Below are 7,085 nucleotides of genomic sequence, written 5' to 3' on the forward strand. Positions count from 1 at the left end.
CCATGACTATATAAGGCCAATATTATATGACAAAACATTCAAACAATTTAAATTTTGAAATAGAGAGCCACATGTCTTCTCTTTATGTCACAGTGGCCGTGGTTATCACTATAAATTTGACGTTTAGTAAATACAAGTTTTTTTTCCTCGAAAAATTTTAAATATTTTTTTTCTCAAAAACGGCTAATGTTAGATGTACGGTGTTTGATATCAAAATTCATAAAATTTTACAGAGAATTTAAGTATGTGTTAAAAATGGGGGTATTCATTTAAAATAAGAAAGTTGCTGTCAACTTCCGGTATTTCCGGGTGTCACCATATTGAAAATATTTTTGATTGATAGATCTCTTTGTGAAACAATGACATGCAAAAACTCTCAATCTAGATATTGTACTTCCACACCAAACCAAATAACCTGCACATACGCTCTGCAGCACTACCTTTTCTACAGGTTAGGAGCCGCCACTGGAAGATCATCAAGCCAAGCAGCACAAATTTTCTGTGTTATATCTAAGCAATATTAACTCAAACTCAAAAATAATCTAGTCATTTAGTCAATATACTTTCAATATTGACAATAAGTACAAATATACAGTCCCCAGGGTGTCCCAGAAATAAGTGCAAGTATTTTAACTGGTAGCGTAGTTCAACCCCAGAAACACGCCTATGAAGTTTTTTCGCGAAAAAAAATTTAAAAATTCGAAATTTTTTAAAATTTTTTGGAATTTTTTTTAGTTTTTAGTTAAAAAACATAATTTCTTGATAATATGGCAACATATATATTAGATTAAGTTTACAAGAAAGAAAATCCAGAAAAGATCCAGTGGTTCTCAAAATTTTAGCAAAAAATAATTTTTTTGGAAATTTTGAAACTAAAATATCTCCGTTATTTTGGACTTATTTGAAAAACGATAAAGAGAAAATGTGTTTCTTTTATCGAGATCTACCACTCCTTAAAATACTTGCACTTATTTCTGGGACACCTTGTATAAGGAAGGTTGCCGGTGTTGATATAGGGCACATAGCACTATATCACGAGTTTAATATGTAGTATTTGATTTACTTGAACTTACAAAATACACTGAATAAGAAATAACAATATATCTTAATGCAGCACAGAAAAATATTCCCACATGATACGGTTAATAAATACATAACCGAAAGTACTTACGTCAATTTTCCACGTCAGTCATTATACCCGATTAATTACAGGGCGCTGTGAAAAATTGAGGGCTTTTATTAAAAATCGTCATCTTAAATTAAGGGGAAAAATCGCTTAATGGCCGCACGTCGTATGATTTACGACAGACGAGCTTTTTCGGAAAAAAGCCAATTATTAAATTTGGAATGTTTCCGGGATGATCTCGATCAGGCCACTGATTTATTCTTGGATCGTAATTCACTGGTCGATTCTAGAGATGTCTGTTTATAAAAAAAAATATCGATATATTTTACCGCTTTTATATCTTTCAATGATACAGCCAGAAAGTAACAATGTAGTTTTTTGTATTGTTCAAGTTGTTGTTCTCTAAGAATGTGAATGCCAGTTTGCGCAGTTTAACCTGTATTACAGCCTGTAGCACACACACGCAATTTTATATTACAGTTTTACCTATAATTACCACTTCGGCACACATCTTTTCTAAGTGAAAATGGCCTCCCGAATACCTCCCGTTCCCATCCTCCTCTGACAACAGTTCTTTCTCCGAAGGTACACACCCTTCCACGGTTAAAGTTTGGCCCTCCGTGCCGCTCTTCACAGTCGAGGAGCTTGTCTCCGGCTGATGAATCCGTGAGGTGGAGGCTGGAGTCTCCATTTTCTCCACCTCTTTAACTTGGTCTCTCCTTAGATCTGATACCTGTGTTGTCCCGTATCTATAGAGGATATGCCCCTCTTTCTCTATTGCCTCCTTGGATTTGAGGTCAATTCCTATTGTGAGGACCTGACCATGACCCTTCTTCCTCGAGTTGATGTCCTTACATTGAAGTTCTGACCTTGGATAAGGCTCAGCAGGTAGGTGTTGTCTTTCCCCTTGCTCCTCGGCAGAAAGACCGTTATGGCCGCCCCTTTAGGGATGTTTTCTCCCTTCACTGCAACCAGTTCCGGCTATTTGTAGATCGTTGTGTTGCGATCCGATCGCCACTACTTCGTCCAGTATAGCCTCTTCTAGAGACGTTTGCTGGTCGGTGGTCAGAGCAACCTCTGGAAAATCCTTTGGCAGCACCGCCATTTTCACTTGTCCAGCAATAGCGGCAAAGCTGGAAACTTCTTTAGAACTACCGAAATTGATTTTTTCGAAAAAGTAGCACAGTATAATGCGCATTGCGCATCATGCATGAACCAAAGAAATTTTTTGAGCGACGTCTCGCCTTTCATTGGATGGGATGCGAGTGTCTTAAAGTTGCTAAACTGATTAGTTTTGATGCTTATGCTGGTGGGTGTTCCGCATCCACTATTTTTCCCTCGTGGGTGCTTGAGCACTGGAGCACCCACACAGTCGGCGCGCTTGATAATGGATCCACTCACACTTTTTTGAGCCAACCTGTAGAAGTAGTTTGCTGCAGTTTCCTGAAATACTTCTTATTGCAATGCAAACTTTAGGTTTGCATTTAAACAAAATTAAACGCGTTTTTTTCGGAATTTTAGTTCCCAATATTACTTTCAAAAAATTTCGATAATTTTTAAATCGATATCTTTTTGACATCTCTAAGCGGCCCGTTTTGGAAAGTTCGCATTGCCCGGGTTAAGATGGTTATCAGGACAAAACCAGCACTTTAAGGTAGCATTTAGCATATTTTAAGGCATTTTTAATTCATATTTTATGCAAAAAATTGTTTTGGTTAATTGATTGAGTTTTGTAATTTCGCTTCGGAAAAATTAATTCATCACTTGATAAACAAAAAATATACAACGCACAAGTCCGTCTTTGAGTGTTTATTACTGTAATTATCCATCAAATTTTTTAAAAATTATACCAAATTTATATACAGCCGGAGCAGTATATTAAGGAAATTTAATTGGCACTCTAGTGATCATATAGACTTTTAGAACACAGAGTTTTTTACCCATAAAATATTCAACTATTTAATTTATTTAACCCTAAACCTTAAAAAGTACCTAATAAGTATAAACCTTTAAAAGTACCTAATAAGAAAGAAATATGTAGAATGTTTAGAAGGGGGTTAATCAAGGCGACCTTACAGATCTATTGCGTGTTCCCCTTTCTAGAGTGGTAACTAGTTATATATAAATGATCATATATTCTCAGGGCTTCAACAAAAAGCAGTATCTGAGACGGCTTCACAGAGCCAAGCTCTCCATCTCCGACATCAGCCATACTAAAGTTTATGGCACGAATGGTTTTCGTCTCGGCGCACTCGGCGATGAGGTGTTCTGGTGTTTCCCTATTTTCCCCACATAATATGCATTTGCCGCTGTTTCAATGTTATTACAACCCGAAGCTTATTCTTACTTAAATCAAGGAAAATCTTTAATTGTAAGTTGGAGGATTCCCATTCCAGGTGACGGATGGAGTCTTCCAGGTTCTTGAGTTCCGCTTTAAGGTGGTTTCCACTTTTGAAGCAGAACGGTTCTTGTTTAGTTAGTGGAGTGTTCGCTCCTTTTTTAGCTAGATCGTTTGCTTTTTTATTGTTTTTTATCCCTTGGTGTGTTGGCACTCAGAGTGTGGCACCCACTAATTTGTTCAGCTTCTCTAAGCATTCTTTGACCAACTTTGAATTGATGATTACTAAGTTGATCGCTTTTAATGCTGCTTGACTATCGGATAAGATGGCTATTTCTCGTTAAGTCGCTCGATAAATAGGGGTCGACAAGAAAAGAATTCTTGTCTTGATGACAACTTCTTGTCTTGTTGAAAAAAAAATCAAGAAATTTAAAAATATCTTGCCTTGCCATTTTCTTGACGCTCTATATCTTGTCTTGACCCAAGAAATTTCAAGATCTTGATATTTCTTGGTTAACTAGTGATTCCCAGGCGAAATTCTTATTGTGGTGCGTTGTTGTACGCTCTAGCCCTTTCTATTGTGAGACTAGCGCGGCTGCGGCCAATGCGAGTGAGAATAACAAAAGTGAAAGCATTGTTGGTTATGATAGCGACAGCAAAGGGAAAAAGTAGCAGCATTCTCGAAATTGAGGTGGACACCAGTAAGTACTAAAAGTGATGAATTGGCCAAATTTATATATATATATATATATATATATATATATATCTCTAAATATTATACCTCTAAAAGCCTAGAAGGCTCATAGCTTCATTGGTTATCTTTCTATATTTGTTTCTGTCTTTCGCCTTTATTCTCCACCCGTCCACTCTTATCCTTCTCAAGTCGTCTTCGACATCATTTTTTCATCTGGTTCTCGGTCTACCCCTCGTTCGCTTTACACCTATTTCACGTTTCATTATCATACTAGGAATTCTTGCTTCAGCCATTCTTTCAATGTGTCCCGGCCAGCCATCTCAGTCTTAGTACTCTTTCTACTCCCATTATATTCGGTGCTCGATATAGTAAATTCTTCATTTGTTCTTCTGTATTTTCTTCTAAAAATCTTCCTCAGTATTTTTCTTTCCCAAATCTCTAGCTTCGAACTTTCCATTGCATTGAATGTCCACGTTTCAGATGCATACAGCACTATTGGTCGTATCATTATTTGGTACATTCTGATTTTTAAACACGAAAAACTCCAAATACTGAAACACAAAAACAAAACTAATTCGATATAATGTATTTTTATTTTGGATTTCCAACATAATAGGCAAACGTTTTCCTCTTCTTCATAGGTAAATCTTCTACAATCAGAGCAGCGGCGTGCGGTGACAATTATAGGCGGGGAAGCGAATCGGCAAAAAAACCTATTTTGAGACATTACGGACATTTTCTTAAAAAACTTACCTTTGAAAATTCCCAGGCCAATTCCATTGTTCGATTAAAATTCTATCAAAAATTGTTAAAACACATAAAGTTATAATAGTTAAAATACGATATTTTAAATTAATTTTCCGAAGCACTTGACGCGCGATAGGCACCTATTTGTATTTAAGGTCTATTCGGCATTAGCCATTGCAAATTTGTCTATAACATCAACATAAAATTTTGGGTTTTCCGTTAATTGTTAGGCCTACCAGACTAAATAATGTCACTTTTTTCTTGGAAGTTCCGACTAGAAAATCCCTTTTTTAATAACACACATACAATACAAACACAGTCTAAATTATCGTCCACACTAGCAGAAGCAGAAGATTGTCCTTCTTGACCCTCCATTATAAAGGAAACAGTAAACACTAAGTTACATCCGAAAAAAATATTACTGTCAGGCGATAAAATATCTATACTAATATATGTGTTATCTATGCCAATATATAAAATCCATAAGTGACTGACATACTGATTATTGACGATCCTGCTCAAACCACTCAACGTAAGAAGCTCAATTTTGGCATACATTTTGATTCTAGGCTGTACAGGTTCGATAAGAAGGGATTTTTCGAAATTCCAGTTCCAAGAGGGTGACCACCCCTCAAATATTACAATATTTTTTATTTAAAAAACGGTCAAGTTTCCGAAAAAAAAACCTTAAACACGTATTTTTTATTTTGTTTTTTTACATATTTTAAGATTTTTTAAAAATGTATACAGGGTGTTTCGAAAAATCTGGTCATTGATTAATCACGATCCTGCTTAAAGCGCTTGACGTAAAAAGCTGATTTTTGGAAAACAGATTGACTTTATAGTGTAGAGATTCGATAAGAAGGGATTTTTCGAAACTCAAATTCTAAAGGGGTGAAACTATCCCTCAAATATTAAAATATTTTTTATTCAAAAACCGGTGAGTTTTTCGGAAAAATTCTTAAACCCGTATATTTTATTTTGTTGTTTTACATATTTTAAGATTTTTTATAAATTTATACAGGGTGTTTCATAAAATATGACCATTGAGTAATCACGATTCTGCTTAAACTGCTTGACGTTTAAAGCTGATTTTTGGTAAACGGATTGACTGTGGGGTGTAGAGGTTCGATAAGGAGGGGTTTCTCGAATCTCAAATTCTAAGAGGCTGAAAACGCCCCTCAAATATTACTATTTTTTTTTGTTATTTAAAAAACGGTTAGTCTTTCGGGAAAACGCTTGGACAAGCATAATTTATTTGTTTTTTATATATCTTGAAATTTTTAAAAAATCATACAGGGTGCTCCAAAAAGTTGGGTAATTTCTTAACTATGATTCTGCTTAAACTGCTTGACGTAAAAAGCTTAATTTTGGTAAACGGATATTTCGAAAGTCAAATTCCGACGAGAAGAAACTACCCCTCAAATATTACCAAGTTATATAATAATATCGCCATATTGTTTTTTCATGCTGACATAAATGTGAGAAAATGTTATCGTTTGTATGTTAAAATTCTTGCTTTGTATTCTTTTGTATGGATATTCTTGCTTTGCTTTATCATCACCATTACAAATGATTAATTCGACGCGAACGAAGTCGCTGGTACACGCTAGTATCAATATAAAATCGCAAGCGAACCCGTCCCGATAAATTAAAAGCCGCGGAAGGCGGCCGAATGATTGCTGCCGTGGCTAGCAACTATGCGCGATTTTCCGACTTAAATTTGTCGTTTGCGTTCGAGGTCAATAACACCTACTTGAAGGGGGGATAGGCGACCGGCAGCGATTTCCAGGCGCGCATCCATGCAGTAAAAGCCTAATTAAATTTACTACCTTTATGTAAGGTTTCAAATAAATAATTTTAACAAATTAAATTAATTTTTTGTTATTAAATAACAGTATTATTAACGTTTAACTATTTATTTTTTTTATCTTTAAAAAGTTTAGGGAAGCGGTGCTTCCCCCTCTTCCACGGACCGCACGCCGCTTAATCAGAGGCAGTACAAAAATTTCAGGAAGTTTCCAAATCTAGTTATTTTGATAGATCTGAGAATGTGATATATGTTATATGATAGATCTACAGAATCCAATACCAGAAACAGCACCGTGTCTTAGAAAAGAAGATAATAACAAATACGATTTAGATATTACTGAATGAAAACTCAAAAATGTGTTCAATCA

This window comes from Sitophilus oryzae, unplaced genomic scaffold (assembly GCF_002938485.1).
Source record: "Sitophilus oryzae breed Bouriz unplaced genomic scaffold, Soryzae_2.0 scaffold_574_pilon_pilon, whole genome shotgun sequence".
In the NCBI taxonomy this organism is placed as follows: Eukaryota; Metazoa; Arthropoda; class Insecta; order Coleoptera; family Curculionidae; genus Sitophilus; species Sitophilus oryzae.